General features: G+C 40.3%; 1 protein-coding gene across 13 annotated transcripts in view; it reads right to left on the reverse strand.

The window, feature by feature from the left end:
• The window catches only part of ACSL3 (acyl-CoA synthetase long chain family member 3), a 130,143-nt gene that overhangs the window by 77,286 nt on the left and 26,836 nt on the right, over positions 1–26,021 (reverse strand). For 8 of the 13 annotated variants that reach the window (XR_010590669.1, XR_006175218.2, XM_065558027.1 and 5 more), the window contains exon 2: positions 3,345–3,449. The gene's annotated coding sequence lies outside the window, so the exon portion shown is untranslated. Of the gene's footprint in view, positions 1–3,344; positions 3,450–7,626; positions 7,785–19,890; positions 20,341–26,021 lie in introns of those variants that run through there. The other 5 variants (XM_065558029.1, XM_065558028.1, XM_065558030.1 and 2 more) reach the window with 4 other exon arrangements.

Consider the following 26,021-nt stretch of genomic DNA (forward strand, 5'->3'; position numbering starts at 1 on the left):
GTTCCAAACATTTGGCTTTGGAGTAACAAGAAGCCATACTGGTCCTGGAGTGGTAGAACTGTTTCTGGAATCAGATCCTGTTTATTAAGTATGAGATGCAAGATAGCTCAGCAGCATCAGTTAAAATCTTTGAGGAAAATATGCTACTAATCAATGCAAGAACACTGCAGAAAAGTTAGAGATAAACCTGTTTAAATGCACATGCACACATAATCGCTATATAGTCGTACATAATACTTTTTGTTGGAGCAGTACTGAAGTGTGAGAGAGGGAGAAAACAAGAAATCCTCTTTGTTCTCTCCTTCAGTCCTCCAAGTCAGGCATATTTATTCTGGATCTTGGGGAAATGGGACTGGCAGTTTCCAGCACTGATCCTTCCTTCTTAGACTATAATCTGTGATTTGACCTGGTGATGTACTTACCATGCTAATACTATTCTACCCTTTACTTTCAAAAGTAAATTTTTGTGACGTAGGAAAGAAAGGAATCCTTACAAAAATGTGTTTACTAACTGATCTGCTTATCTTGGGTCGAGTAGTCATGAGCTAATTCAGTTCAAACTAAATGGAAGGATAAATAAAAATAGATCTGTGACTAGGGTTTTTGATTTCAAAAGAGCTAACTTTAAAAAATTAAGGAAATTAGTTAGGAAAGTGGATTAGACTGAAGAATTTGTGGATCTAAAGGCGGAGGAGGCCGGATTTACTTCAAGTCAAGGTTGCAGAAACTAATAGAAGCCTGCATCCCAAGAAAGGGGGAAAAAAACTTATAGGCAGGAGTTGTAGACCAAGCTGCATGAGCAAGCATCTGAGAGAGGTGATTAAGAAAAAGCAGAAAGCCTACAAGGAGTGGAAGATGGGAGGGATCAGCAAGGAAAGCTACCTTATTGAAATTAGAACATGCAGGGATAAAGTGAGAGGCTAAAAGCCATGTAGAGTTGGACCTTGCAAAGGGAATTAAAACCAATAGTAAAAGTTTCTATAGCCATATAAATAAGAAAACAAAGGAAGAAGTGGGACCACTAAACACTGAGGATAGAGTGGAGGTTAACGATAATTTAGGCATAGCCCGATATCTAAACAAATACTTTGCCTCAGTCTTTAATGAGGTTAATGAGGAGCTTAGGGATAATGGTAGGATGGCAAATGGGAATGAGGATATAGAGGTAGATGCCAAACTCGAACAGCTTAATAGGACTAAATCGGGGGCCCCAGATAATCTTCATCCAAGAATATTAAAGGAACTGGCACATAAAATTGCAAGCCCATTAGCAAGAATTTTTAATGAATCTATAAACTCGGGGGCTGTACCGTATGACAGATAATTGCTAACATAATTCCTATTTTTAAGAAAGGGAAAAAAAGTGATCTGAGTAACTACAGGCCTGTTAATTTGACATCTGTAGTATGCAAGGTCTTGGAAAAAATTTTGAAGGAGAAAGTAGTTAAGGACATTGAGGTCAATGGTAATTGGGACAAAATACAACATGGTTTTACAAAAGGTAGATCGTGCCAAACCAACCTGATCTCCTTCTTTGAGAAGGTAGCAGATTTTTTAGACAAAGGAAACGCAGTGGATCTAATTTACCTCAATTTCAGTAAGGCATTTGATACTGTTCCACCTGGGGAATTATTAGCTAAATTGGAAAAGATGGGGATCAATATGAAAATTGAAAGGTGGATAAGTAACTGGTTAAAGGGGAGACTACAACAGGTCATACTGAAAGGTGAACTGTCAGGCTGGAAGGAGGTTACTAGTAGAGTTCCTCAGGGATCGGTTTTGAGACCAATCTTCTTTAATCGTTTTATTACTGACCTTGGCACAAAAAGTGGGAATGTGCTAATAAAGTTTGCAGATGACACAAAGCTGGGAGGTATTGCCCATACAGAGAGGGACCGGGATATCTTACAGGAGATCTGGATGACCTTGTAAACTGGAGTAATAGGATGAAATTTAAAAGTGCAAGGTCATGCATTAATAACACGAATTTTTGTTATAAACTGGGGACGCATCACTTGGAAGTAACAAAGGAGGAGGAGCAGGAGGACCTCGGAGTATTGGTTGATCACAGGATGACTATGAGCCGCCAATGTGATATGGCTGTGAAAAAAGCTAATGCAGTCTTGGGATGCATCAGGCGAGGTATTTCCAGTAGAGATAAGGAGGTGTTAGTACTGTTATACAAGACACTGGTGAGACCTCATCTGGAATATTGTGTGCAGTTCTGGTCTCCCATGTTTAAGAAGGATGAATTCAAATGGGAAGAGATACAGAGAAGGGCTACTAGGATGATCTGAGGAATGGAAAACCTGTCTTATGAAAGGAGACTCAAAGAGCTTGGCTTGTTTAGCCTAAGCTAAAGAAGGCTGAGGGGAGATATGATTGCTCTCTATAAATATATCAGAGGGATATATACCAGGGAGGGAGAGGAATTATTTAAGCTCAGTACTAAAGTAGACACAAGAACAAATGGATATAAATCAGGAAGTTTAGACTTGAAATTAGATGAAGGTTTCTAACCATCAGAGGAGTGAAGTTCTGTAATAGCCTTCCAAGGGGAGAAGTGGAGGCAAAAGACATATCTGGCTTCAAGATTAAGCTTGATAAGTTTATGGAGGGGGTGCTATGATGGGATAGCCTAATTTTGGCAATTAATTGATCTTTGACTATTAGCGGTAAATATGCCCAATGGCCTGTGATGGGACACTAGATAGGGTGGGATCTGAGTTACTACAGAGAATTCTTTCCTGGGTGTCTGGCTGGTGAGTCCTGCCCACATGCTCAGGGTTTAGCTGATCGCTATATTTGGTGTCGGGAAGGAATTTTCCTCCAGGGCAGATTGGCAGAGGCCCTGGGGGTTTTTCGCCTTCCTCTGCAGAGTGGGGCACGTGTCACTTGCTGGAGGATTCTCTGCACCTTGAAGTCTTTAAACCACAAGTTGACGACTTCAATAGCTGATTTCAGAGTAACAGCCGTGTTAGTCTGTATCCGCAAAAAGAAGAACAGGAGTACTTGTGGCACCTTAGATACTAACAAATTTATTAGAGCATAAGCTTTCGTGGACTACAGCCCACTTCTTCGGATGCTTATGCTCTAATAAATTTGTTAGTCTCTAAGGTGCCACAAGTACTCCTGTTCTTCTTTCAATAGCTGAGTCATAGATCAGGGGTTTGTTACTGGAGTGGGTGGGTAAGATTCTGTGGCCTCATTGTGCAGGAGGTCAGACTAGAAGATCATAATGGTCCCTTCTGACCTTAAAGTCTATGAATCTTGTGACAACAACTACAGTAGAATAAATGCACACAGAGTGTCAAAAAAAAAAAAAAGAAAAAAAAAAAAGAAACCTTATGCAACTTTTCATCGTGGCAGGTAAAGATGTGAAAGCCACTGCTGGATGCTTCAGTCTCTGCTTATCCCACAGGAGCGGTCACAGGCAAGTGTGGTGAAATCTACAGAAGAAAAATCCCAATTAAATAAGGCAATTATAAAAGTATAATATATTGTAACTGTTGTACTTTCACCCAAATCACTTCTGTAGCTTAAGATTTCTAATTTTCCAAGCAACACTATATATGTTACATAACAATAGGAATTGAGTAATCAGATTTTTTTCAAAATTTAGCAAGAAGATTTACTAGTAGAAGTTGTACCTGGGTAAAAACAAAAGTATTAAAAATACCATATCATTGTCTTGTTTGACTCAATATGCTAATTGCCAGATGTGATAACACAATGGCAATACAAAATGAAATGTACAATTGCAGTGTGTAATAAGAGACCAAGGAAATCCTAGATTACAATCAGTTCTACAGAGAGACTTGAAGAATCATGAAGACAGTGATGCTTTTCTCAAGAATCTGACTGTACTTTTTTTTTTTTATTTCAAATTAAGTCACATGGACTGCAGTCTCCATACCAAGGACTACTTTTCTCTGCTTAACAAGTTACAAGTGTCATTGAACTTATTTTTTAAAATAGTTTAAGACAATTATGCTGAAAGTTTATTCTATTTTTACTATAACTCAGATTCTTCTCAATTCTAATGTTTCTCTACTCTAGCACCAGTTTTGGTGAGTCTATTGGGGCATGACAATGCCACAGGGACAAGATGATTCAGCTGAGTTGCAAATTATAGGCAATGAACTCTCAAAGACTCTTGGCATTAGTTTGCATGGTGCCTATTACAATGGGGTCCTGATGCTTCATGCAGGTCCTTAGGTGGAATCACCACAGAAATAATGATGAAGGTTGGTTGTTTTTAAGCATAACCTTGGGGGAGGGGGGAAATCAAGGATGAATGGTAACAAAAGAGCTGAGCACTGACTAAGAAAATTGTGAGGGAATTCTGAATTCATTTGGAGTGAATGCTACACTTCTGTGGGATAAGCAACAGAGGGTCCTGTGGCACCTTTGAGACTAACAGAAGTATTGGGAGCATAAGCTTTCGTGGGTAAGAACCTCACTTCTTCAGATGCAAGTTTCTTCATGAGGTTGATAGATTTCCATTCCATACGGCTAAATGCAATACTTCTGTTAGTCTCAAAGGTGCCACAGGACCCTCTGTTGCTTTTTACAGATTCAGACTAACACGGCTACCCCTCTGATTCTGTGGGATAATAAGTTTCATTCAACTGTTTTAAAGAACTAGAACAATGAAATCCCAGTTACTTGAATCTTTTTTGTCACCAAAAAGTAGCAAAGTAGTGAGAGCCTTAGACAGTAAAATTTATATCCCCTCCTCTTCAGTACTTCATCCTGAGCACTTTTTAAGAAAATCCTATATCAGACTCCTTTTGCTGGTACAACTTACACCAGTTCCCCAAACAAAATAAACAATACCAGCAAAAGGAGTTTTGCCAGTATAAGTGTCTACGTTGCAGTTTTTGCGAGCATAGCTACGTTGGGGAAGAGAGGGGAATCTCACCCATAACTGACATAACTCTGCCGGCAAAACTTAAGTGTAGAACAGGCTCAAGAAACATGGAGATTTTTCACCATTGTCCTACATCTAATGTAGTTGTTCAGACAGGACAGAGTGAGAGAGAAACACTACCAGGCTGACTTGGAAGCATTTTACACCCCCTTTACCCTGGGGTAAAATGGATACAGAGATACAGAACAATGATGAAGTAGGTGTAATTACTGAAGACGTTGCCTACACACTACATCAACAGTTAGAAATTATGCAATTTCACATTGACAGACTAAAATCAAAAGGGGTTTTCCCCTCTTCTTTTTAAGCAGAATAAACCTTTTAAAATGCATTTAAAAGAAAGAAAGAAAATTACTTGAAGGAACAGGTTTTCAAAATCAGGACATCAAGTACATTTCACAGGTGTGCATGTAAAAAAGGTATACTTCTAATATGACTTGAATACAAATGTAAAGTACTCAGTTCATCCATGCTATGTTACTTCACTCTTCAAGAAACCTGCCCCACAAAATCTGAGTTCATAAAACCCATTGTAATGTAATAAAAATACTCATAGTTCATGGTCACCTACAAAGTCATGAGAGTCAAGAGATTTGGAATATTAACCATATGCATGCAGATTACTGCCTCACTGGCTTCTTGACAATCAAAATTAGCTTTTTTATATTCCCCCTCAAATCTTTCATTTCACCCCATCTTTTAGAATTCTCTATATTGTTGCATTTCAGTCCATGGACACTAAGGAAATATTTCCAGCTACTGCAGAGGAAGAGTTTGTAACATAATATATGCATAATTACTGTTTCAGTAAACATGAAGTTTTTATTTATTATCCCTCGAGGTAAATATTGATCCTTGCTTTAGACTTTAAATTTGTAATTAATTTAGTCAGCAAATGTAGACATTTTCCCTGTTTGTAAATCAACTGTAAACACTGTTACAGATTAGTTCATTATCCATATCTGTAGAAATAATTATTTTGTACATAAGAATTTCAGCTTATGGGTGGCTTACTGTTTGCTGAAAGTACTCAATGTTCTAGATGTATCGCTGGTTACCTAACTCACATAGTTTTGTTTCTGTATCCTTATTAGATGACCTAACACAAACCCACAGAAAGATTTCAAGATGGCCACACAAGTACAATTTTGGTTCCAATATACATTTGTATGAATATTCATAACACTTTCAAATTCAGTGAACCTTGCGAACAAAAACTAATTTGCTTTTTATGAATGTTCACAGAAAACAAAGAAAAGGGGTTGAGAATATAGGTTTCATCTGAAAGAGCATTTGAATACATTTTTGATTTATTCACCTAGATCTATTTTTAAATAATTAACCAAAGTACTCAAGTCAATATAACACTTGTAATACACAAATTTAAATGTAAAAAAGTTTGTCTCTACTAGTTTTCACCTTCATTTTCACTGCCCCCTTTAAGTAGCGACCTATTGCAGTATTTCATTCTACTATTTTTCAGCCGAAATCCCCCATTCTAGCTGCTAGCCAAAACATCTCTTAATTGATTTCCAGCAACTATTACCAAGAGGTGATAGACAAAATATACTATTTAAGTCATGATTTATATTAGAAACAACATTTTTAATTCATAATTACTTTGATACTTCACTCAAACCTGTTTTACTTAAGCCTGATTATTAAATTCACATATTAAGAGTAACCACATTACAAAGTTTCAGCACCATGTTTTAATACTTGGAAACTATTATTTTAAGTGGACAGACACTTGAAAAAATTGAGTTTGACATTTTGAGATGATTGTTGTCACCTGTCAGCAGCTTAAGTTTTTTTTTGGGGGGGGGTGGAGGGGGAAAGAGGGGGAAAGCAAACTGCATTGGGTATACTTTTCCAGTGTTTTAAGGTATAACCACAATCACATTTGCTAATGCAATTCTTAGACCAACCAACCAACCAATTTCAACCAATATGCAGTGAAATTTACTGTTTTACTGAACTTTTCAAAATTTGTTAGTCTAATTCCTGGTTTTAAATTCCTCTTTTTGGACTTAAAATATATTCTTGCTTAGCTCACAGTTTATTGTCTTTATGGTAAAATTCTCATATGCTCTCTATGTTCCAGTCAGTACATATAAGGAGGAAACAGATACAAAGGTGACTATCAGGCTACATTTTACCAGGGTAATTGCTCTAAATACAATGAGGTAAAAAGGGCCTCTAGTATGATGGATGTCCTACGGAAAGAATCTTTTCTTCAAAATAACCAGGTCTGGACTGATGCCCAGTCTTGAAATATGAACTAAAATGTATTTTTTAAAAAGACCTGAAAACTAGAACTTGTTTAAAAAATGTTTTCTTATTTTTAAAAAAAACTAAAAGTCAAAACATTTCACTGAGACACACAGCAAAATCTTCTCCCCAGGAAATGGGAGAAAGTATTTAGTCACTGTCCTTAAATGATGGCCCGGGCACAGGTTCCGGTTTCCTGAATTCTGCCGCAAGCACAGCCTTAGAGAAGTGAAAGGAAATTGAAGGCAAGGAGCAGAGCAGACCTCGGAACTAGAAGCCGGCAGCGGGCGTCAAACCACGCTTCTCTCCACCGCTAGAGGGGGTAACTGAACCCCGGCCCCCCTTTCCTCACCGTTCCCCGGCTCCCCAACGATCTTTTACCCTGCAATCGCTTTAAAGGTCTGTGCGCCTCAGCCACTGACCTTACCTGCGGCCCTCTCCCGAGGAGCCCACTCGCGTTCCCCCACACACCCCGCGAAGTCTGGCAGGCAGCTCCTACCACTGCCATTCATGTAACGGAGATCGGGGTTAAAAGCGGATCTAAGCCGGGCAGCGTCTCCATAGCAACGGAAAAATCTGCTTTGTGACGCGTTCACACGCGCCCGCTTCCCTCCTGTGCCTGGCCCCCACCCAACCTGAGACCCAGACAAAGGCAGTTGGTCTTTCTTACACGTTGCCGAAAGTTGCGCTGGTGCTAAGGTTTATCCAATTCTCTTCAGGCCCATCACTTTCCCGAGGAGTCCTAGCGCCCCCCTTCCCATACCCTCAATCATTTCCCAGGTCCTTTCTGTACAGGAACCCCGATTTCTCTCTCTCTCTCCTAATGGCTTGTGCTCTGCGCAGTGCCTCCATTAACAAATTACAAATAGAGACAGTGATTTCAGAACCCGATGAAGGTAATAAATGCCTCACTGAAACACAGAAAAACTCTTCACGGCCTCAATAAAACATTAAACACCGCTTTAAAATTAATTCCCCAAATTGAGTGAGTTTGGGACAAATCTTCTGTTGTTTACAGTCTTGATGCTTCTATCAGTGTTGCAACATACCCTAAGCTATCATCAAGCTTAGGAAGTAGGAAGTCTGCCAAAGTCATTTCCAATCAACAATAAATGCTTTAAACAATTCTATCTGACTATACATAGGTTATTAAGATTTATTAAAAACGCTTCAGTAAGGGGAGTTCGCTCTGAAGGGCAGGAAAGTCTGTTGTAGCTCCCATTGAGAAAGTGATCTGCAGTCAAGAAGCTACCTGGTTTTCACAATCCCTGCCAACTCAATAACCTGGTCCTCACAATGGAAATATTTCTCTGCACCCTCCTCCATCCCTACTTTCTCATTGTAAGATCTGAACTAAATACATGGTTAGAAGACTTTCCACCCCTCCCCAACACCGTGTGCATGTGTGTGAAATTATTAGTTTGTCATTTGTATGTACCTTTTCCAATGTAAAGTTACTACGCACTTCAAACTTGTTTTTCCTAAAGACATTAAAACAAGTCTTGCACAGATATTCTGCTAGTTGAGGACATTTACAGAACAATTATATTTACTTATTTTGATGCAAGATTAATGTCTGTACCTGCATGTGTATTTCAGCAATCAACTATAATTTTCTTAATATTAAAATTAAAAAATTAAAAAAACACTAAAAACAGCATTTATCTCATGATCCCTAATTTCATGATTCAGCCCAATCAACTTCTGCAGGTGCCAATGAAGCCATTTCTAACTCCAACAGATCTCATACAGAGAGAGGCAATGAAAGAGTGGGACTGGTAGAATCATCATGGGAATACCAAAAGCTAGCACCAAACAATTGTCAAGAAAATACTCAGATTTATTTATATTTGTTAAGTGTTTATCAGAGCTTTTAATATATTTCTGCGTGAAAGTAAAGTGCAGATCCTCTAACCAAGGAAATAGAACAATTTGTTTGGCAACAAAACAGTCATTCAATCAACATTTCTAAACTTCAGGGTTTCATTCTCTGTTTTTTTATGAATGTATTGATTACAAGAAAATAAAGTGGTTTTACGAGACCAGAAAACCCAGCCTGGCAGTTTGACTTTTACTCACACTCCAATGATTAAGCTGGTTTTAGAACCTTCATGTACGCCAGCTGCACTAGAAAATTTCTCGCTCTTGTGTAGAAAGGGCACAGACATTTTTTACCATCAGAAGAACTACTAGACACAATAATAGAAACAAATGCACCCATAGGGACATACAAACTCCCATACTGGATCCGATCCCAAGTCCATCCAGTCATCTATTCCATATGATTCAGTGAATAATACCTAGCTCTTATATAGCACTTTTGTTCAATAGATCTCAAGTGCTTCACAATTTTTAATGGGTTTAATCCTCATAACACCCAGTAAGGTATGTAAGTATTATTAATCCCATATTACAGATGGGGAACTGACGCACTGGGAAGCTAAGTAATTTGACCAAGGTCACAATGGAAGTTTGTGGCAAAGTAAGGAACTGAACTAAGGTCACCTAACTGATAGGCTAGTGGGCTAACCACTGGACTCTGATATAAGAACCATGCAGCAGGTAATTGTGGGATAAGATGGTCTCTATATAGGCTCTTATCCTAATTTTTAATCACTAGAGACTGGCTTAAGCCCTGAAACATAAGGTGTAATATTCCTTCCAAAATGTTACCAAGTATCCAAAGTTATATCATCAATATATGTGTCCAATCTCTTATTAAATATTCCTTAGTTTTTGGCCTCAACTTCCTGTAGCAATGAGTTCAATGGTGCTAATGAAAAAGTATTTTCTTTTACCAGATCTAAATTTGCTATCTTTAAATTTAATTAAATGGCCCCTCGGTATTGTGTTATGAGACAGAGAGAACAGAAGCCCTGGATCTACTTTTTCTATATTATTTTATATACTTTTATTATGTTCCACTTTGGTTGGTCTCCTTGAACTTACACCATACAAAACAAGTGAGAGATTTCCTATGTGTACAAACAACACCATTCGATCAATTTGTTCAGCTGAACCTGTGTTGACCTCCAAGTGTAGACAAGAACAAATCCATGGTCAGCTCAAATTTCATTAAACTGACTGCTGACAAAAAAAACCTACTGAAACAGTGCTATTTCAAAGCATCAACAAGGGCTTAGAACATTCTGCAAGAAGAATGATCTTCTGGTTATGGTATTGGACTGGAACTCCGAAGATCTAGATTCAATTCCCAGCTCTTGCACATGTGTAACCCTGGGCAAGTCACTAAGGTCCAGGATTTTTAAAGGTATTTAGGTGTTGCTACGCTCAGCATTGCAAGGTTTAAGTGACTAAGACTGCTAAGTTCCACTTCCAAAAGTGACAAAAGGGCCTGATCCTTTAGGGAGTCCTATTGACCGCAATGGGTTTTGAATGAGGCTTTATCTAAAATAAGGCTAATATTTCCCTACTTCATAAGGAGTATTTTGAGGATAAGTGTATTAGTATTTGTAAGGTATTCAGATATTACAACGGTAGGGGCTATATAAGTAGAGAGAAAGCCACCTAGGATAAGCAAGGAGTTAACTTGCTGGAAAACAAGGTAGACCTCCAAATTGTGTCAAAGGGCCTTTCAACATTTGACATATGCTGCAACATTTTAGGGCAAGGTGCTAGTTTTATTTCTGAATTTTTTGGCTAATTAATAGGATGAGTTAAACCAGCCAACAAACTTAAAAGTAAGCAGCTTGCTTCTATTTTTACTCTGCATCGCTTTCCTCCATCCTGGAGTGGTCTTTTGGTTTTCATCTACTTATGTTTTTGTTTCCCTGTGCATTTCCTGCTTGACCACTTCCCCTACTTGTGCCCCCTCCTCTTTCTGTTGGGTCAGCTTCTTTTTTCTCCTGTCTCCTCCTCCCTACAATTACCTCTTACCCTCTGACTGCAAAATGAACCACTGCTTTCCCCTCTAGTTACGGTACCACAACAGCTTTACTTCCTAAACACTGACAGCAGAAAGCAGACTCTTAACCTTTGTAATCAAATGCTGTTGATCTGCCACTACTTTTTATAGCTGTCTGGGCAGAGATGAGGCAAAGAGCCTAAACCTCTGGCAAAGGCCTCAGTTCCAATTGTACTCGTACTATAATTACCAGCAGCGTGACAGGACTGGTAGTAGCAGTGCTTTAAGCACTTCTTTCTCCAAAGAAATTTTTATATCATGTTTGTAAGGAATACATGAATCCAGCTATACCATTACTGCAATACTGGTACTTTTTCTTAGTGCATCTACATTGCAAAAAACTTCTCCAGTATAGGCAGGACTCCAGAGACAAAAAGATTTCAGTTAGCACATCAATGAAATAAATGGAAGCAATTCACATTTCTTACAGGCAAATACTGCTCCTTCCTTTAGGGTAATGCAGCCCCTTGTACCGTGTCAGTGAAGTTCAATTGTACAGTATAGGAAACAGAGAAGGATTTGGGCAGCCCATGCATGGGAATCACATCCTCTGTGCACTGCACAGCCCAGCTCCACGGAGTAAACCTCCATGATGCGGTGTAGCAGAAAATGTGGGTATATAAATCTACCATCCATATTGGGGTGGGGGGGTGTGGAGACCTGAAGAGCTATTGGAGAATAGCTCCCCTTGTAAATACTTTTATTCTGCACAAAAGAGTCTGTTTTCAGAGTAGCAGCCGTGTTAGTCTGTATCCACAAAAAGAAGAACAGGAGTACTTGTGGCACCTTAGAGACTAACAAATTTATTAGAGCATAAGCTTTCGTGGACTACAGCCCACTTCTTCAGATGCATATAGAATGGAACATATATTGAGGAGATATATATACATACATACAGAGAGCATAAACAGGTGGGAGTTGTCTTACCAACTCTGAGAGGCCAATTAATTAAGAGAAAAAAAAAAAAAAAAGAGAGTCTGTGTTTAGCTTACTCCACTCTGGAAGCAAGGTTGATAAAAATAGATGATTTTTAAAAAAAAACACAGGTTGGTTTGTTTTTAAATAAATTATTTAAAATTAAATTTAAAATTGACAATCTATGTTAAGGTCTAAAATTATTAAAATTATTTAAATTAATATGTTAAGCAGTACGTTTGTTGCCAAAGTTTTAAAGAAAAATCAAACCACTGAACTGGTGGATGTCACTGGCTAAGCACCTTGAACCAGAGTTTGCTGAAGTCCTAATGTAATCCACACCCCTCCTGGGTGTGGGGTTCTGTCCCATCTAAGGCCATGGAGACCACTTAGAGAGAAAGAGAGAGATAAAATGAGTCTGCTCTACAAGCAGTTGGCTTTTAGCTCATGCGGCAAAAGCTCATGCACTAATCTCCAGAGGTCCCTGGTTCAATCCTGCCTGCCAACGACCAGGGTCTGTTGGCGTTACAAGTGGGGGCTCTTCTGGGATTTCAACTGGGAAGTCTCTGAAGCTGGGGACATGGTTCCTCAGCTAGGGGAAGTATGTAACCCACACATGTTCTGGGTGTGGTGTACTGTCCCGTCTAGTGGCACTGAGACCATTTAGAGAGAGAGAGAGAGAGAGAGAGAGAGAGCGCGCGCGCAATTAATGAGGTAGAATCTGATCTGAAACAGTCAAATGAAAGAGAGTCCCATTCGATTACATCATGTAATGGCAGACAGCTAAAAATGGACACGTTTTTAAAGTGCTTATATACCAATGCTAGAAACACCACAGCAGCCCAACACTGTAGCACTTAATTTCAGAAAGGGGAACTACGCAAAAATGAGGAGGGTAGTTAAAAAGAAATTAAAAGTGCCAAAAGTGAAATCTCATGCAAGATGCATGGAAACTTTGTAAAGACACCATAATAGAGGCTCAACTTAAATATATACCACAAATTAAAAAACATAATAAGAGAACAAAAAAAGTGCCACCATGGCTAAACAAAAGTAAAAGAAGCAGTGAGAGGCAAAAAGGCATCGTTTAAAAAGTGGAAGTAAAATCCTAGTGAGGGAAACAGAAAGGAGCATAAATTCTGGCAAATGATGTGTAAAAATATAATTAGGAAGGCCAAAAAAGAATTTGAAGAACTAGCCAAAGACTCAAAAAGTAATAGCAAAAAAAAGTGTAAGTACATCAGAAGCAGGAAGCCTGCTAAACAACCAGTGGGGCCAGATTGGGGTGTCATTAGAGGTGGTTTTGGAACAAACGGACAAATTAACCAGTAATAAGTTACCAGGGCTAGATGGTATTCACCCAAGAGTTCTGAAGGAACTCAAACTGTACTGAACTACTAACTGTAGTCTGTAACCTATCATTTAAATCAGCTTCTGTACCAAATGACTGGAAGATAGTTAACATGACACCAATTTTTAAAAAGGGCTCCAGAGGTGATCCCGGCAATTACAGGACGATAAGCCTGACTTCAGTACCAGACAAACTGGTTGAAACTATAGTAAAGAACAATACTGTCAGACATACAGTTGAACATAATTTGTTGGGAAAGAGTCAACATGGTTTTTGCAAAGGCAAATCATGCCTCACCAATCTACTAGAATTCTTTGAGGGACTCAACAAGCACGTGGACAAGGAGGATCCAGTGGATGTAGTGTACTTCGATTTTTAGAAAGCCGTTGACAAGGTCCCTCACCAAAGGCTCTTAAGCAAAGTAAGCTGTGATGGTATAAGAGGGAAGGTCCTCTTATGGATTGGTAACTGGTTAAAAGATAGAAAACAAAAGGCAGGTATAAATGGTTAGTTTTCAGAATGGAGAAAGGTAAATAGTGGGGTCCCCCAGGGTCTGTACTGGAACCAGTGCTAGTCAACATATTCATAAATGATCTGCGAAAAGGGGTAAACAGTTAGGTGGCAAATTTTGCAGATGATGCAAAACTACTCAACATAGTTAAGTCCCAGGCACACTGCAAAGAGCTACAAAAGGATCACTCAAAACTGGGTGACTGGGCAACAAAATGGCAGATGAAATTTAATGTTGATAAATGTACATTGGAAAACATAATCCCAATTATACATATAAAATGATGGGGTCTAAATTAGCTGTTACCACTCAAGAAGAGATCTTGGAGTCATTGTGGATAGTTCTTTGAAAACATCAACTCAATATGCAGCGGCAGTCAAAAAAGCGAACAGAATGTTGGGAATCATTAAGAAAGGGATAGATAGTAGGACAGAAAATATCATGTTGCCTCTATATAAATCCATAGTACACCCACATCTTGACTATTGCATGCAGATGGTTGCCCAATCTCAAAAAAAGATATATTGGAATTGGAACAGGTTCAGAAAAGGGCAACAAAAATTACTAGGGGTATGGAACAGCTTACGTATGAGGAGAGATTAATAAGACTGGGACTTTTCAGCATGGAAAAGAGACAACTAGGGGGGGATATGACCAAGGTCTATAAACTAATGACTGGTGTAGAGAAAGTAAATAAGGAATTGCTATTTACTCCTTCTCATAACATAAGAACTAGGGGTCATCAAATGAAATTAACAGGCAGCAGGTTTAAAACAAACAAAAGTATTTCTTCGCACAACACACAGTCAACCTGTGGAACTCTTTGCCAGAGGATGCTGTGAAGGCCAAGACTATAACAGGATTCAAAAAAGAACTAGATAAATTCATTGAGGATAGGTCCATCAATGGCTATTAGCCAGGAAGGACAGGGATAGTGTCCCTAGCCTCTGTTTGCCAGAAGCTGGGAATGGGCGACAGGGAATGGATCACTTGATTATCTGTTCTGTTCATTCCTTCTGGGGCACCTGGCATTGGCCAGTGTCGGAAGACAGTATACTGGGCTAGATGGACCTTTGGTCTGACCCAGTATGGCCATTATGTTAAAAGTACAAATTCAAAACATAATTCAATTTGATGATTTAAAGTAAAAAGTTTCCTGCTTGGTGATTTAAATCACTTTGATTTATATCAATCCACCTTGTTGGGAAGTGGGATTAAACTCAACCACACAACGGCACTCTTAGTGCAGCGTAAGGTCTGGTCTACACTACAGACAGGTCGAAGCAAGGCAACTTACGTCGACCTAACTATGGAAGTGTCTATACCAGGGGTAGGCAACCTATGGCACGCATGCCAAAGGCGGCGCACAAGCTGATTTTCAGTGGCACTCACACTGTCCAGGTCCTGGCCACCAGTCCAGGGGGCTCTGCATTTTAATTTAATTTTAAATGAAGCTTCTTAAACATTTTAAAAACCTTATTCACTTTACATACAAGAATAGTTTATGGGTATTCACCCACGAAAGCTTATGCTCCAATACGTTTGTTAGTCTATAAGGTCCCATAGGACTCTGTCGCCTTTTAACAATAGTTTAGTTATATATTATAGACTTATAGAAAGAGACCTTCTAAAAACATAAAAATGTATTACTGGCACGCGAAACCTTAAATTAGAGTGATTAAATGAAGACTCGGCATACCATTTCTGAAAGGTTGCCAACACCTGATCTATACTTAAATTTTGCTCCCGCCCACAAAACTGCCCCGCTATGCCGACTTAATGCTCCACCTCCAAGGGCAGCATAGAGTCAAAGTCCACGTAGTTAGGTTGATATAGTATAGTCAGCATAGATACTACATTGCTTACATCTACTGTTACTGGCTTTCCGGAGCCATCCAACAATGCCCCACACTGACAGTACAAGCGCTCCTGGTGAGGACGAGCACCGCCAACACAAGGAGCAAAGTGTAGACACGCACAAGCGGCAGTAATTTACTGCAGCAGAAATTTAATTTTGTAGTTTACACATGGCCTTTGAGTTAGTGTGGAATAATTATTGCATTTTAAATTCACACCCTAGTTTCTTTTGCAAAAGCTTTCCCATGTAGACAAGTCTTATTTCTCTCTCTCTCTCTCTCACACACACACACACACACACACACACACACACACACCAAAAGTGGTGGAGGTTACTTTACCTGGAAGCCTGAAACAACCAGCACAAAATGTCCCCATCCCACTACAGTAACTCCCCAGTGCAGAGTCCAGTTACTTAGACTGTGCACTTAAACAGTGCTCACTCACTCACTAATCAAGTGGACGCGTAGATCAGATCAAACGGTGTTCAGCAACATTTCAGAAGTGATAGTTACACCGGCACCTGTTACTGACACCCACTGACTGCAATAGGTAAATATCCTAAAGTAGGCAAAGATTCTATCAGTCAACTAAGGCTACATCTACACTGCAACTTGGGATGTAATATGTAGCTCATGTGGACATATCCGCACTAGCTTTAATCTAGCTAGCTTGCTCAAAATAGCAGTAAGGACGTGACAGCATAGGAGGCAGCCCCGTAGATGCATACTTACATTGCTAGATCACATTGAAACCCATGCCACCACAGTCTCAGTGCTTTTCTTTACTGAGCTAACTAGATTAAAGATACCATAGATAAGTATACACAGTCTGAAAATTATACCCTGGTTGCAGCGTAGACCATACTGCAATGCTGCATTTGGAAGGTTTTCCTCTGAACTAAAAACACTAGAAACCTTTGATCATTAAAAAAAAAAAAGTTCAATTTTGCAGAAATTGGTAAACAAGCTCCCTAATACCAAGCTCTTATATAGTGATTTTCAACAGTAGATTTCCAAGTGTTTTACTAAGGAGGTAAGTATCATTACCCCCATTTTACAAACAGGGGATGTGACCTGCCCAAGGTCACCCAGCAGGGCAATGGCAAAGCCAGGAACAGAACCCAGGTCTCCCAAGTCCTATGCCAAAGTAGGCCATACTACCTCCTAGATAGGGAAAATGTATTATTCACTGTTATTAGGTAAGTGGATTTATCAAGCCTTACTAATTCATGCCCCCCACACTTCCTATTAAACATAGTTATTAAAACACTTTGAACAAAATAGAAAATGGTATTTACAGGTACCCTGTTTCCCTGAAAATAAGACAGTGTCTTATATTAATTTTTGCTCCCAAAGATGCGCTAGGTCTTATTTTCAGGGGATGTCTTATTTTTCAGAAATGAAAAATGCCTTATTATCGGTGGATGCCTTATTATCGGGGAGGTCTTATTATCGGGGGGATGCCTTATATTACAACGAGAGGCAAAACTGTAAGTAGGCCTTATTTTCGGAGGATGTCTTATTTTCGGGGAAACAGGGTAACTCTGAAAAGTACAAAAAAGTAAAACAAAATTCAACAGGGTAACAGACTCATGAAAGTCACACAATTCTAGCATGTTTAATGATCTATACCAGGGGTTGGCAACGTTTGGCACGCGACTCGCCAGGGTAAGCACCCTGGCGGACCGGGCCAGTTTATTTACCTGCTGACGCGGCAGGTTCGGCCGATCGTGGCCCCCACTGGCCGCGGTTTCCCGTCCCGGGCCAATGGGGGCGGCAGGAAGCGGCACGGGATGTGCTGGCCGCGGCTTCCCACCGCCCCCATTGGCCTGGGACAGTGAACCGCGGCCAGTGGTTGCCGCGATTGGCCAAACCTGCCGCGTCAGCAGGTAAATAAACTGGCCTGGCCCGCCAGGGTGCTTACCCTGGCGAGCCGTGTGCCAAACGTTGCCGACCCCTGATCTATACTTTGAAGGCATGGGGGACATGTTCTATTACTTGAGTTAAAGTTGCATATCAAATTTAGCATCTCAATATTGATATACAAATTTAAATCCTGAAAAACAGATTCATGGTCAACATGAAACACCATTTTGAGTAAGAGGGAACCTCGCTATTTGAGAAATTATTAGTTACATTGTATGTTATTTCTCTTTTCTTTTTTTCTGGTAATATCTCAGAATTCTAACTCCCAATGTCCTTGACATACAGAAGGTCAAGGTACATTGTGGTACTGAAATAGTAACACAAATAATACAATGCACAAAGACTCTACTAGTGCATAAATAAAGTGAGATGGCAGGAAAGTACTTTATGATATAATATCAGAATATGGATGTGTAAAGTATTAGGAGATTATGAATCATTGTAATTAAACAAACATATGGAAGCAAATTAAAACTAGAAGACACTTCCCTCCCCCCCAAAATAAAAAAAAAAAAACTATTATAGGAAAGAGTTCTGGGAAAAAAACACCCCAAGACTTTGAGCCACACTGAGGAGGGAAAGACAGCTAAAGAATGAATACATCCTCTCTGAAAACTATGAAGATAAGAATTATGGAGATTTTATTATCATCATATTCTAAGAGTCTCCTTCCAAGTACTTCCACTGGGTGGCAGACTCTGCCTTCACATGAACGGAGGTGGGGGAAACTACAATTGTTTAAAGAACTTTTCTGTTATACAACTTATTATTTGATCAGTTTTCCAAACTTTCTCTCCCATTTTTTCTAGAAGCCCCAGGATAAAGGAAGCAGTCTTTCAGGGAGATTTGAAAGCATATGGTCAAGATAGTGCGATGGGAACAAAAACATGTGGGTGAAAGGAATGGGTCAATACAGAAATTGATTTAAGTAGATGTTTTGCTGATATATTTTAAATCTTGAAAAGCAAAGACTAGAAGATTGAAACAAATTCAGCAACATATATTAGTCCTGAAGGATCTGAAAGGATGGGTACACAGCTTTATTAAAATCTTGGGTGAAGCTTTGAGGGGGTCTGTTCTTTTTTCAGTGCACATATTTAAATGTTACAAACTTTCTTTAAATGCATTTAAAGAGAGTTTCCACTTATTTTAGACAAATTATGACTCATTTTTAAGAATAAAAACTATTTAATTACAGTCTTCTTTAAATTATGTATTTTTAAAAATAGCCCACTTACCCACTTCAAAAATCTTGGCACTCCCAAGCGTGCCAGTGAGTTTGGGAGATCTGTAGATCTTGCCATTCACTTTGTAACATTTTTTAACACAGCAAAAAGTAGAAGTTTCAGGTATTTTCATTGTGCAAATTTAAAAAAAAAAAAAAAAAAAAACAACAACTAATTTTCAAAATTTGCTCTGGCAGGTTTAATCATACATAAGGCTGCAAGTCTGTCACGGAGGTCACGGATTCTGTGACTTTCATAATGGCTGGTGCTGGCTCAGGTAGCCCCTGTGCCAGCAGCAGCAGTTTGGGTGTGTGGGAGGGGGCTAAGGGCAGGGGGTTGGGGAGCGCGGGGGAGGCACTTACCTCTGAGTGGAGGACTCCCCAGCTCCCACTGGCATGGCCCCCGAGCAGCTCCTAGGCAGCAGAGGGGGTCTCCGCACTGCGCACTGCCCACCCCCACAGTTCCCATTGGCTGTGGCTCCTGGCCAATGGGAGCTGCGGCAGCCCCTGCCCTGGCTCCTGCCTCCACCACCTAGGAGCTGCAGGGACACAGAGCCGTGTAGGAAGCCCCTGCCAGCCCCACCCACCCCGTCTCCCCCAGCAACAGCAGGGGTCCCGGGCCACGCACCGCAGCCCAGCCCTCCGCTCCCCCAGCACCAGCGGGGGTCCCAGGCCACGCTCTGCGGCCCCCCTTCCCCAGTGCCAGCGGGAGTCCCAGGCCGCAGCCCAGCCTCCCTATCTCCCCCAATACCAGCGGTGGTCCCAAGCCACCTCCTCCAGCAGCACCGGACTGCTCTCCCACCCTCCTGCAGAGCACCCACGGCCCCCTGCCCAAGTTTTAGTCCGGGCAGGTATTTTTAGTGAAGGTCATGGACAGATCACGGGCCCATGAATTTTTGTTTACGGCCCGTGACCTGTCCATGACTTTTACTAAAAATACCTGTGACTAAAACGTAGCCTTAATCATACTTTACCTAAGAACCCTGTAAGAATGAGCAGCAGCGACTGCAAAGAAACCAAGCTGGATGGATAAAGTGCTTTAATGTGCTTCAGATAAGACATCAAGGATATTTTCCATAAGGTTTGCAGAGAACAGCCTCACCAGGATGCATATAGGAAAAACAATGACAGGATGAATGACCAACTGAGGAGGAATTTCACAACCAGCTTTGAAAGGAATTAGGACATCCATAGCACTATCATCCCCATTTTGTTGAAAATCTCATCTGAAGGAATCGAAGGTGTGAGCTGGGAGTTCTCTCATGAGAAACATGGAAGATTGCCACAAGGCACTCCTCAACCCACCAGCTAGTGGTCCAGCTGGGTGGAATGAAAAAATTCTTCCTTCCCATTGAGTCAGGTAGCCAAGAGGGCACTTTTCACCCCTTCACAAGAACTAGAGAAGTATTCAGGTAGTTTTTCTCCTAGAAGGTAAACAGAAATAATTTGTGGAGTCATAACCCTAGCAAGACTGGGCAGCTGAGTCTTACTCAGACATATGAAAATGCAACATTCTTGTGCACTTGTGATAATCTGTGTTATGTGGTGCTACAGATTACAATCTGCTCACAAAGTCTGTTTTCTCTAATTTACATCCGTCTCTGTATTACACTGCAGTCATTTATGAAGACTAACCTCTACAGTAACCAATATCAGTCCTCCACAATTAACTTCTGAGTAACTTATTTTTAGGAAAATATTTTTCAAATCTGTCCTGTATACTAGCTCTCATTTAGCACTAAGAACATATAAATTAGCTGTATCACAATGCTCCAAAAATGACCTCCCTGTCCCCCGGAAAATAGAAAATTTGGTAATTTTTCAGAGCCTTATACCATTATACCTCTGAAGTTACTGGGCTGATTTGCTTAAATCTTAAAAAAATGCATTTGTGGAATGATGCAAAGCATGTGAATTTGTATGCCAAAATATGTATTTTTTATAATAACCTTAATATACCGTGTGCATAGTAAAGTGTTACAAGTAGGGTTTAGACCAGAATATTTTCTAACAGACTTAACTGTGGAATCATAATTGTTACTTACAACCCCCTACACTCAGGGCCAATCTCCAGCACATGGGGCGCACGCACACTAGAAGTAGAATACATGCAAACAACACATCTCGAACTCCACATACTAAACTATTAATTAGGAATTTTGCAAGAGCTCCTAAGGCAAGGCTGGGGACTTCTCTAGCATAATTGTAGATCTACAACCATGTTCTCAACCCTGTTCTCAACACTGGCAGTGTCAGCATTTCCATCAGGCTGGCCCAAAAGGCCCCAGTTCCCAAGCTGGACTCTCTGGAAGGTCCCCTCAAGACTGTCACAATAACCGGTTTCAGCTGCCCCAATACACTAAGCCCTAGCGACTGTGCTCGTTCTTTATTCTGAAACAGTGCAAAAAGGAGCAGCAGCTCAGATTCTTGTCTGGTGGGCTCTTTCACAGAAAGGCAGTTTACATGGTAATGTTAAAATCGTCCTCTTGTCTGCTCTGGAATTCTACAGATGACCGAAGGGGGGGGAAACAGGAACAAACCTTTTAAAATAGTTTTAGACTTTCTTACACTTCATGAAAAAGCAAAAAAAATAAAAATAAACCCACACACCACAATTTGTCCCCACTATCCCTTTGTAGACCACCTTAGGACTAATGGCTACACATGCAGGTCTGGAATGGACCAATCAAAGAGGATAATGCTTATTGTCTATAACTGCTGGTGGTGGGAGAAAGAAAGGATGAGAAATCTCAAACTATTTTTAAAAGATCATATAAACAGAATACAATGTTGTTCACTAACAAGATAACAGGAAGGTGAGGTTTCTAGCAGAATGAAGGAACCCAGTTTTTCTATAAAGTAAAAATATTCACCTTAGAACAAAGTGTCTGTTAATGTAACATTAAGAGTAAAACATTAAAGTCAGGAAACAAAATGTAAGGTTCTTAAAGAAGCATTACTTTGGCTGTGTTAACACTTCCTATTTACTTTATGCGATATAGTTAACATTTAAAAAAGCACAATGAGATCCAATGTCTGGAAACTGAAGTAGACAAATTCAGATTAGAAATATGGCACACATTTTTAACAGTGAGAATAATTAACCACTGATGTTGTGAATACTCTGTCCCTTGACATCTTTAAATCAAGACTGGAAATCTTTTTAAAAGATATGCTATTGTTCAAACAGAAATTATGGGCCAGATGCAAACATTATTGGGCATAGTTCTTTGGCCTGCAATAAGCAGGAGATTAGATTAGATCATCATAATGGCCCCGTCAGGACTTAAAAAAAAAAAAACACACACAACTATGAATCTATTAAGCAAGAATTTCAAATATATATATATATAATGTGAAGGCTTTCATAAGAAAGAAAACCCCAATCTAACTTCATTCAGGACCAATATGTAAGGTTATAAATAAAATGTCTACTTCAAGTCTGTCCATAGCCCTCTTAGAGTCCTCAGTATTGTTGGATACACAAATAGCTATGGATGCAAAACAAAAACAAAAAGTCTCATCTGCTCCTCACTAGTATACTGCTCCATCCTGTCATACTCAGATCTGACCATGGTGATCTATAATGAAAGCTGGTTTTGAATTTTTTGACAAATCATTTTGTCAAAAATGCAGATTCACCAAAACCAAAACTTTTCAAAGGAACTGATCAGTTTTGAAAAAACTTCAGTCAATAAGTTTTCTTAGGTCCAGGATCGAATTTCTGGTCAAAACAAGAGCCGCGCAAACCCCCACCCTGGCCTCCAGAATAGCCAATAGCCCAGTGGTTAGGGCACTTACATTGGATATAGGAAACCCAGATTCAAGTCCCTCTGAATCAGTCAGGGCAAGGACTTGAACCTGGGTCTCCCACATCCCACTTGATTGCCCTAATCACTATTAAGCTGTTATTCCATGGAAGGGAAAGGGGGTGAGGAAGCTTCTTTGTGGTTTTTCATAACAAAAATGTCATCCCAATTCAGAACAGGAAAATTTTAAAATTTCAAACATTTTTGCATGATGGAAAAACCATTTCCCACCCAGCTCTGTTTGTTACTTCAACTTGACTACTGCATCCCTAGGTATGTTGAGTTTAAATCACTGAACTTTAAAAGGCTCTAGCTGATACCAAAGAAAGCAGCCACCTACTTAGCAAGGAATCTGAAATCATATCAGACTAATACTCCACCCCGTCATTTAATGGTTCCTTGTTGAACAGCACATATTCAGTGTTCCAGCTCTGCTCTTAAAAGTCTTCCACGATAAGGACCCAAACTTTAACAGACAACCTCAATTTCCATGAACATGACTGCCTTCAGCAGTTACACTTACTAGAACAGGGGGTTCTCAAACTGGGGGTCGGGACCCCTCAGGGGGTCGTGAGGTTATTACATGGGGGGCGCAAGCTGTCAGCCTACACCCCAAACCCCACTTTGCCGCCAGCATTTATAATGGTGTTAAATATATAAACAAGTGTTTTTAATTTATAAGGGGAGGTCGCACTCAAAGGCTTGCTATGTGAAAGAGGTCACCAGTACAACAATTTGAGAACCACTGTACTAGAACAATGAAACATTAACTCAAGAGTGAAACTAGTAAGAGCTGAAGACAGAACTTTCAAGGTAGCTGGCCCACTTCCAGAACACAGACTTCCAGAACACAGACTGACCACAAGATATCACTGCCTTCAAAACAAAGCTTCTCTTTGCAACACACACATACTCCAACCCAATTTTCCAAATATTTTCTCCCTCAGAATAGCAAGAAGGCAGTGTGGTCTAATGGATAGGGCACTGATTCAGGAGTCAAGAGAAATGGGTTCTATATCCAGCTCTGATGCTATCCTGTAGTGTTATCTTGGGCAAGTCACTTGGCTGCTCCTCATCTATTTCCTCTTCTGAGGATATGCACTACTCCTTTAAGGGACAGGGTGGAGCCTACAGCTAAGTAGAGCCTGGGGTGTAATCAAGGAGGCCCTGTCCCAACCTAGGGCTGGGTTACATAAACAGGAAGAGGGAAGGAAAGGCCATGCAAGCTGCAGTGTATTCTCTCCATCTCTGGAAAAGCCTAACAGACTCAGAGTATATCTACTCAGGGATAAAAAACCCCACGGCACAGCTGCGGCTGGCCTAGGTCAGCTGACTTGGGCTCATGGGACTCGGGCTGTAGGGCTAAAAATTGCTGTGTAGACCATTTGGGCTCAGGCTGAAGCCTGAGCTCTGGGACTCTCAATTCTCAGAGGACCGGTCATGGGTTTTTTATCCCTGTGTAGACATACCCTCGAGGTACGTCTACACTATAAACTTAAGTGGACCTATGTTAGGTCAACTTACTACAGTGGTTCATGTCCACACTGCCTTTTTTCTGTCAGTGTTGCACATCCTCACCAGGAGCGCTTCCATCAATTTAAGAGGGGCAGTGTGGGGTGTTGAGAGCCGGGACTTTCAGCTCCGCATGCAGCTCCCCGCCAGGAGCCTTACTTGCTCCCCACACACACTTTGGCTCCCCACTGGGAACGGAACAGCCAACCAGACTCTGGGAATGGAGCTCCCAACCAGGCACTTCCAGTGGCTCCCATTGGCTGGGAACAGCAAACCACGGACACTGGGAGCTGAGGGGCTCCGTGCCTGTAAATACTCTAGGTAAACAAAACGTCCAGGCCCGCTAGCGATTTACCCTAACGAGCCAGGAGCCAAAGTTTGCCAACCCCTGAAATACAGGGTCAGCTTATGAAAGGGTCATACAGTTTTTGCTATTTTTACCTAACCATCTTGGGGAGTCGGCTTATAAAATGAACAGGATAATGAACGAGTATATACGGTAACTGCATTGACTTATTTTGTTTAGGAGAATCCATCCTCAACATACAGGATTCTGAAGACTATCCACTTTCAAGATCACCATCACTTTCTATAGTTTCAGAGTTATCTGCCAACAATAGTGTTTCTGTCACATCATCTATGTCACATAGCCACAGTATATCACCTGTAGCAAAAAGAAAAAAAACCTCCATCATCCAGAAACAACCATAGATAAGTTTGTGATAAGAACCAGCAGATTACAAAAAGAGGTAACTGATGAAAAACCTGCCCGGGTTGTTTATGCAACAAACTCTCCTTTCTGTATGATTGAGAACCCACACTTCATTAACATTGTTCAGTCATTAAGACCAGGATACAGTCCACCCAACAGAGCAGATGTCGCAGGCAAATTGCTGGATAAAGTGTATGAAAGAGAAATTGAGCAGTGTGCAAAAGGTCTAGACTCTACAGGGTGAAATTGTTAACCTGAGTCTTGATGGGTGGAGCAATGTCCACAATGATCCTGTTGTATATGCTTGTGTGACAAAAGAAGAACGGAATGTCTTCCTTACAGAAACAATTGATACATCAGGAAATGCACACACTGCAGAATACTTACGAGAAGTAGCAGTAAAAGCTATAACAAACTGAAAAAAAATTCAAATGTCTAGTACAGGCATGTGTGCCAAAGGCGGCACACAAGCTGATTTTCAGTGGCACTCACACTGCCCGGGTCCTGGCCACCGGTCTGGGGGGCTCTGGATTTTAATTTAATTTTAAATATAGCTTCTTAAACATTTTAAAAACCTTATTTACTTTACATACAACAATAGTTTAGTTATATATTATAGACTTATAGAAAGAGACCTTCTAAAAACGTTAAAATGTATTACTGGCACGTGAAACCTTAAATCAGAGAGAATAAATGAAGACTTGGCACACCACTTCTGAAAGGTTGCCGACTCCTGATCTAGTATGCAGCTTGGTCACAGACAATGCTGCAAATGTATCCAAGATGAGAAGATATTATTTAGAAGAGTCCCAAGCTAATAACATACAGTTGCAGTGCTCATTCCAGAAATAAAAGCCAATGTTGTTGAAATTGCAAAATACTTTTGTAACAACCACTTTGCAGCAGCTGCTCCAAAAAAAGTGGGAGGAACCAAGCTAACTCTTCCACAAGACATGCGATGGAACTCAGTAGTGGACTGTTTTGAACACTATATCAAGAACTAGCCTAATCTGATGACAGTTCGTGAACAAAATCGTGAAAAAATAGATGGCACAGTCACAGCCAAAGTTCT

The sequence above is a fragment of the Chrysemys picta genome, chromosome 9, assembly GCF_011386835.1.
Source record: "Chrysemys picta bellii isolate R12L10 chromosome 9, ASM1138683v2, whole genome shotgun sequence".
Lineage (NCBI taxonomy): Eukaryota > Metazoa > Chordata > Testudines > Emydidae > Chrysemys > Chrysemys picta.